Here is an 8,212-nt window from a genome sequence, read left to right as displayed (position 1 = left end):
TTCATCATCCTCATTGTGGCTGAAGTGGTCCATAACCATGCTGAAGTGTGGGGCGTATTCTTCCTTATATGAACCTTAAAGACTGACATTTTTTAAGCTTTTTGCAGATTCTATTCCATCTTCAGTTAGTTTTGCACAAATATTGTTGGCTGTGTGAAGTAGGAATTAAGAGAGTATAACATCATAGAATCTCAGAATTGGATGAGACATTTAATATCATCCCATCTAAACTTCCCCCCTAATTTATGGCTCCTCAATGCAGCATCTCAAAAAATGATCACATGGCTTTGACTTCTTTTATACAGTGGGATTTCACCTCATCACAAAGCAACTTAGCTGGACAGTTTGGTGTTTTTGTTGTCTTTTAAAGAGTATCAAGAGATCTAAAATCTTCCTCTCTGGATCCCAGTTCTGCTCTCTGTTGCTACACAGAGCAAGTCTTTTGCTTCTTCATCAAAGCTCTTCATCATGTTTGAACTTATTTTTTCTGTGCCTCCAAGATTTCTCTCCTTCAGGCCAAACAGCTGTAGCTCCTTCTTTCCATTCTTCTTTGTATATAGCCTCAGATGTTCCTCATCCTCATGTTTATACTTCCCTTGGATCATCCTGGTTCACCTGTATGCCTCCTAAGATATGCCAGAGCTGGGCAGAAAACTCTAGGTGCAGTCTGACAAGTGCAGGCTGACCAGGCTCATTGCCTCCCTCCATTTGAATGCTGGGCTGCTATCCATACAGCCTCCCACTCTGTTCATATTTGCTGCAGCCTCTGCTCCCTGTCGACTTGGACTTATCTTACCCTGCAGATAATTTCCAAGGCAACAGCTGTTCTGTAATGGGAAGTGGAAGAGTCAGGGCCAGAGTTGGGGACCTGGTGAGCCAGGGCAGAAGAAGAGCCCTTGGTACCCGAGGAAGAGAAGAGAAGCTGCCTGAAGGGAAATGGGGAGTGGAAAGAACATTTGGAATCCATGAGGGCAATTTTTTTCAAATCCACAATTCTTGTCAGCTCCACTGCTTCACAAAAGGAACCTGGGCTTAGCAGACAGAATCCAGCTCTGCTACTCACAACTCTGTGACCTTGTGTGAGTCCCTGAACCCTTCTGAGCCTCAGATCCTCCTTGGTGATACGGGGTTAACATGTCCTCCTTCACAAGAACTGCTGTGAACATTAGGGATAGTGTTCACAAAACACTTAGTATAGTGTCCATCACATAGAAAATGCTCAAGAAATAATAGCTAACATTAATGGAGCATTTGCCATGTTCCACACTAAGCACTTTTCAGACATCATGTCATTTTTAATCCTCACAAGAACACTTTTAGGCAGACAGTGTTGTTTTTATGATTTTATAGGTGAAGAAACTAAAAGGTAAGTCACTTAACCAGGATCACGCAAGTAATAAATGGTAATCCAGAGTTCTTAACCAAGGCATTATACTAATTACAGTAAACTGAAGCCTGGTGCTGAATTTCCATGACTTGGACATTCAACTCAAAGAATTAAACCTTTGCTTGTGCTTCATCCACACATATTTTGCACATCTCTCCCCAAGGTGAGCTGCGGTTTGATGAGAAAGGCTATACAACCCACGGAGCACTGGTCCAGGAGTCAGCAGGTCTGGCTTCTATTCTCAACCCTCAAGATCTAGCCAAGAGACCTCAGCCAAGGCACCTCCCTTTTATGGGTTTTCAGTTTATCACTTTATGAAGTAAGGGCAGCTGGACTAAATAAATAGTTTCCAAACCTGGCCAGCCTTTGGAATACCTGCAGAAACTGTTGGAAATATAAATTCTCATTTCCCCTCAAGATGCAGTGATTCTCAAGTAGGACCCTAGGCAAAATATTTTTAACAAGCTCCCTAGGCAATGTGATGAGAGGCAGGGTTAGGTTATTTCTAAGGCTCTTTTCCTAGAGAAGCTTCTCCACAGAGTTGAAAGCGTTCAACATGTCTGAGCTGTCTAGGGTACTCTACGGCCTAAGGAACCCTGTTCCCTGCTGCTGCCCCAAGTAAGGGACCCTTTTGTCAAGGGATTATTAACTTTTGACAGTTGAGACATAGCTGCAGCCTCAGCCACATTCTCACTGATTATCATTACCAATAATTAAATTGACCACCAGTAGCAGGACAATAACTTTTGGAAAAGGCCACATTTTTCCATCTCTGGAATATATCCTAAAATTCAAAGGTCTCCTGCGAAGCTGTGAACTTTCCAGCCCCTCTTTGTATAGGGTACGATGAAAAACCTTTGGCCATCCCATGAGAAACTTAAGTGTCCTGCTACAGCATCCCCCGGCACAAACTGAATGAGAGGGGAAGAAGGCAATTTGAATGAACTAGTAACAAACTCTGCTAAGGTTTAAGTGCATGAGCAATCAGATACGTATATGGGGAGCAGTGAAAAGGTTCAGTGCAGGAAATAGCCCCTGAACAATGCAGTATTATCCATTACACCATCTCTTGTTGAGATCATAAAGCACTCAACTGTCCAGTTCAATTAACAAGCAGGCAGTCGATAATGATACTAATAGCCTGCAGTTCTCTAATCCAAAGGACTAAATCTGCTCAGAGCACCCGAAGGCCATGACCTGAAGGCCTCGGAATGATTCCTCCCAGCAGGCAGGGTCTCCAGGCCAGACTCACTGAGGCAGATTTGCATACTTGTGAATGACTAGGGGCTGGGGAAGAGTAGAGGCACATGCAATTGTATTAAAAAGATGGTATCAAATCTGTCTGGAGTCCCATCAAATGGGCTGCAATTCTGAGGTGCAATGAATGCATACTTTACATTCTTTTGAGCAAGTTTTTTTTTTTTCTTTTTAGGCATTTCTCAAACATCCAGGAAGGATGGATACTAGAAATCTCATTTGCCCAGAATAGTAGACACATATGCAGAATGAACTCTTGAGAAGGGATTTTCTTTAGAATCTGGAACTCATCCAATTGTTGGGTTGAAGAGAAAGAGGCACAGTGGATCTTCTTGATTAATCTACCTACTTTTAATATGTGATATTCACTTAGAGAACTACTAAGACACTTTCATATGCACCTTTCATCTAATCCCAATTTTACAGGTGAATTGATTGAGGGTTAGAAACTTGAGTGGCTGCCAAAGATTGCCTAGCTGTTTGAATTACAGCCGACATATTCTGACTCTCATAAATGCCAATAAAGAGTCGCAGGGCAGCCCAGAAAATATAGAGAATCTAAGACTTGAAAAAAGCAGGAACTGCTGTGGGCCAGCCTTGCATAATGAGGCCTCTGAGAGCAATCAGGACCCGTTTGCTATTTTCTGACTTTTCATAGTGCTCAGACATCATTAGACTGGGTTTTCTGCCTCCTCTAAGCACTAAGAAAAACCTATAAAACGATAAAATGCAGAGTGTAGAGAATGACCAGAAGCCTGGTAGAATGTTATCGCTGTCTCTGGGGAAAAGAAGGAAGTCACTCATTTGTGATAGCTTTGTGTGGAGCTGGATCTCTGATAATACATTTCCTTTACCCCATCGTTTCTGACACAGAGCATCAACTAGTTTCACTGCTTCAAGGATCCTGTAAACTAGAAGAAACCGTAATTTTCAGTTTTGACTACTGAAGTGAAATAGTGCATGGTTAAGATTAGGATCTGGATATCCTTCAATGATCTGAGAGATAACAATGACGGCCTCAGATTACTAAACCAGGAACTGGTTTGATATTTAATCCGCACAGAGCCCCTGGGAGGTGTGTGTCATTAACTGTATTTGGAAATGAGATAACTAAGGATTAAGCAGTTTGAATAATTGGCCAAAAGCCGCATGGATTGTAATTGGCAGAGCCAGGGATTGAGCTAAATTGTGTAGGACTTCAAAGCCACTCTTTAAACCATGAGTTTGCCCTTGGCAAGATGATATGACTCATCTTTCCAACGTTTCTGCCACCAGGACTAGCTCATACTTTTTCTTTACTCTGAAATGCCCCCTTCATCCCTCTCTGCCTACATGAACACTACCCAATCTCCAAGACCTTCGTCAGTCCACAACTCCTCCAGGAAGCCTTGAGAACAAAATAATCCCTTCCTTCTCTGAGCTCTTAGAGTCACATGTAGAACTTTCTGGGGCCATTCTGATTTCAGGTATGAATTCACCCATTCATTGCATATATAACTAAATGAGGTTTTATTTTTATGCCTAAACCTCTCTGAACCTGTGAAAAATCACTGTAAGAATCAGCAATAATGCTATTACATAGGTGCCTGGAATCAAATAGGTATTCAAAAGATGGTAGCTATTGTAATTATTAGATGTGAATGCAATCAAAAGAAGGTAAGCAACTAATATTTTTTAATCCTAGGACCAATTCAAAAAACACACACATGCTCTGGCCTTGAATAGAAAGCCTTCACCTCCTCCTCTTTCTTCTTCTTTTTCTTTTTTCTTCTTTTAAACCTATTAAAAAAATGAAACATTATCATTGTGATTACCTATTTTATAAAATAGATGCATGTCACTGAGAAAATTAACATTGCTTTTTAGTCTCTAAAAGAATCATGCTCCCATCTGGGCATATTGAAAAAGATGCAATGTGGACACAGCTTTCTCATACTTAAACCTGAATTATAGACCTTGGGCCAAGCCATGGAACTGGGCCTGCAGGAAGGTCTTGCACTGGTGGTTGCTGGCAACCATGGAAGAAAAACCTATGGTATTACTAGAGGATGTTATACTTAGAGAACATCAGAGATTATGTCATTTCCCTGATGAGAAAACAGACACCAGAATGGTAGAGAAAATCCCTTGTGTTTCACTGTGACAAAGCCAGAAGAAAAACCCTATCTCCAGATGCTCAGGTCTCTTTCTGCTCCTTTGGACCCCTTAATTTAAAGGCACTGCTGAGTAATCCAGGTGCACTAGCTGGGTGCTACTTGGGGGTGGAAGGCAGGAGGAAATGGCTCAATTCTGCAAGAGTTCATAATATGGAGAAGCAAGAGTTATCCACAGACAACAATAAAGAACTGCTCAAGATCCTTTATGACTTGAGAAGGAATAAATGACCTCAATAAACCAAGCACAAGTAAAGACATTGAATCAGTCATTAAGAAGCTCCCCAAAAAGAAAAGTCCAGGACCAGATGGCTTCACATGTGAATTCTACCAAACATTCAAGAAAGAATTAGTACCAATCCTACTCAGACTCTTCAAAAAAATTGAAGAGGAGGGAAGGCTACCTAACTCATTTTACGAAGCCAACATCACCCTCATACCAAAGCCAGACAAAGATATCACAAGAAAAGGAAATTACAGACCAATTTCTCTAACGAATACAGATGCAAAAATCCTCAATAAAATCCTTGCAAATCAAATCCAACAGCATATTAAAAGAATTATACACTATGACCAAGTAGGATTCATCCCAGATATGCAAGGATGGTTCAACATAAGAAAATCAATTCATGTATTACTCCATATCAACAAATCAAAGCAGAAAAATCACATGATCATCTCGATTGATGCAGAAAAGGTATTTGACAAAATTCAACATCCTTTCTTATTCAAAGGATAGGAATGGAAGGGAACTTCCTGAACATGGTAAAAGGTAATATATGAAAAACCCACAGCTAACATTATCCTCATGGGGAAAAACGGAAAACTTTCCCCTTAAGACTGGGAACAAGAAAAGGACACCCACTATCACCATTGCTATTCAACATTGTGTTGGAAGTTCTAGCTAGAGCAATTAGACAAGAAAAAGAAATATAAGACATCAGAATTGGAAAGGAAGAAGTCAAACTCTCACTGTATGCAGACGATATGATACTATATGTCAAAAACCCCAAAAAATCCACAGCAAAACTACTAGAGTTAATAAATAAGTACAGCAAAGTGGCAAGTTACGAGATCAACACTCAAAAATCCATAGTGTTTTTATACACTAGTAATGAACAATTTGAGGTGGAAATCAAGAAAAAAATTCCATTTACAATTGCAACCAAAAGACTAAAATATGTAGGAATAAATTTAACTAAGGATAAAAAGACCTAAAAAGGGGGAAAACGGTGGGGTGTCTGTGCCCCCAGTGCTTGGCCTCAGACCAGGGTGGGAGCTGGAGGCGGCAAGTGGCCAAAAGGGTTCCTGTGAGAATGTAGGGATGTCAGCTTCTCTGGACCAGGGCCATGTAGGACCACAAAAGGCCATGGTCAGTCGGGCTCCAACTCCATCTTACAGAAGTAGAAGTACTAATATATAAGAAAGCATATTTGAGTATTGTTTGTAATTGAAAAAAGAAAAGGAACTTATTTTTAGTTAAATTTATTCCTAAATAGTTTACTTTTTTGGTTACAATTGTAAATGTAATTTTTCTCTTGGTTTCCCTCTCAGATCATTCATTACTAGTGTATAGAAACACCCCGGACTTTTGAGTGTTGACATCATCAACGTGGCAACATAAGACATCTCCTGGAAAAGTCTTCCAACAGAATCAACAAATAAAAGGACAAATCCCACTTGCTCAGAACTGAAGGATGATAGAGACTGCATAAGGACTCCACAATGCTGAATTGAAGAAAAAGAAAAATAATATCCAAAATCAGTTACCTTTTACTTTTGAGGACGTTGTCATTTATTTCACAGAATAAGAATGGCAGAATCTAGAGGTGTGGCAGAAGGAGCTTTACCAGCATGTGATGAGAACCAATTAGGTTTCTCTAGAAACCTAAACTCTTCAGAGGGTTCCTAGGCCAGATAAATCCTGAAACCCAGAGGTGCCAGTCTCGCCAAGAATATCAGCCAGTTCCGTCCTCTTATCCCATATTGTCAACACCCTTTTTCAACATGAAAATATTAGAATGGGCATAGCCCAAATATCCCTAAAGATTGGGAGAAGGATTAAAGAGGAGGAATTATAATAGAGAAGTTAAAATTTAACAAATGAGTATGACTGCTGAATCATTATATTGGTATTTCTTTTAGTCTCCAGTATCTTGGAGTAGCTAGAAGGAAAAACCTGATATTGTGGAACTGTGAGCAACACAAACTTTGAAATTTGTTCTATAACTACAATATATTTTATTGTTACAATGTATTTTAAAATCTGTTGGTTTTTTGTGTATATATTAAACCTCACAATAAAAATGTTTTTAAAAAATAAAAAAATGAGAAGACTAGCAAAATAAGAAATTGTATATTTGATTTGTATAAAATATAATAAAATTACTTTGTTCTTTTTCAGAGTGCAAAAGGAATTCATGCTTAATAAAACAAAATAGACAAGACATTTAAAAAGAAAGTGAAATGTACTCATAATTCTTTCCCAGAGATAACCACCATTATATATTGATTTAGATCCTTTGAGATTTTGTTTAAATATGTATGTATATTTATAAAAATCATAAACTATTTTAAAAAAAGCACCTAAAAAAAAAAAGATCCTTTATGATCCAGAGCTGGGTGAGGGCAGTCCAGGCTCCAAGAAAGCTCCATGTAAGCAAGAGGTAGATTTGCTTTTTTTCACCATTCTACCTCTATTCCCTAGAATAGTCCAGCTGAGGCAGTAGTTAATGCAATTAATGGACTCTGGAATCACAGTAGCTGGAGCTGATTCTCAGCTCTCCCAAGAAATCATTGAATTACCCTGGACAAGTTTCTTCCACTTTATGTCTAAGCTCTCCCATAGGTAGAATATGGATGGTAAAAGATGAAATGAAATGACCCACATAGTGGGCTTTTAAAAATGCCCATACAGAGTAAGTACTCAATAGATTACCATAGCTATTATAGTGAGTAATCATTCTTAGAGAAGAAATTGGTATTTGCAAAACATACACATACATATTTGATATGCCATAAAATGATATTTGATGAATGAGTGACTACAATTGAAGTCACAGAAAAAGATATTCTTGCGGGTTGACATGCTCAGGGAAAGTTTCCTAGTAGAGGGCAGAAGTTGGAGAAGGTGTACCATCTGGGGAGGATGAAAGAAGAGAAGAAAAAATTTTACACTTTCAGAAGTTCTCTTAAACAAAGTCTTATGTTCAAAGATGTTTTCTGAAGTTTTATTTTATTAACAAAATATTGGAAACAGCCTAAATAGCCACTGAGAGGATTAAATATATTTCAATAAATCCATAAAATGAATTATTTTGAATCCACTGAAATGATATTTTTAAACAATACTTAACTGCAAATATGCTCAGATTATAATGTTACGTTACCAAAAAAAAGCCATTATAGACAGCAT

This window comes from Tamandua tetradactyla, chromosome 10 (assembly GCF_023851605.1).
Source record: "Tamandua tetradactyla isolate mTamTet1 chromosome 10, mTamTet1.pri, whole genome shotgun sequence".
Taxonomy (NCBI): Eukaryota; Metazoa; Chordata; class Mammalia; order Pilosa; family Myrmecophagidae; genus Tamandua; species Tamandua tetradactyla.
Note: the sequence above shows the minus strand (reverse complement) of the source record.